Here is a 410-nt window from a genome sequence, read left to right as displayed (position 1 = left end):
TTGGTGACAATCTTTATCTTCTCTTGTTTGCCCAAAAAGTCATTGATAATGTCAAAATTGAAACTACTTGAAAACATGAAAGTTATAGAAAATTGTCTCGACTTTCCAGAAAAAAAAATGATCATTTAGACTTCCAAAACTTAAGATATGGGTCAAACACTGAATAGTGCTCGGGCTGCAGGACAGATTCAGACTTCTTTGTTGTTGCTATAGTTTGGACTTGAAAATGATCTTTTTAAATATTTGGCTCTATATGAAAGTTGTAGGCCTATATTTTACCTTTCTATCCATGTAAGGTAGATATAAATGTGAGATCTATAGCTCCAAATATGACCCAAATGACCGAACAATGTTTCGGTTTGAACTGCACCAACATCTCTTTTCTAAGTTTGGCCATCTTTTTGTCCTTT

The sequence above is a fragment of the Populus euphratica genome, unplaced genomic scaffold, assembly GCF_000495115.2.
Source record: "Populus euphratica unplaced genomic scaffold, PopEup_1.0 scaffold1082.1, whole genome shotgun sequence".
Taxonomy (NCBI): Eukaryota; Viridiplantae; Streptophyta; class Magnoliopsida; order Malpighiales; family Salicaceae; genus Populus; species Populus euphratica.
The sequence above is the reverse complement of the archived record's forward strand: the minus strand, read 5'-3'. Positions refer to the sequence as shown.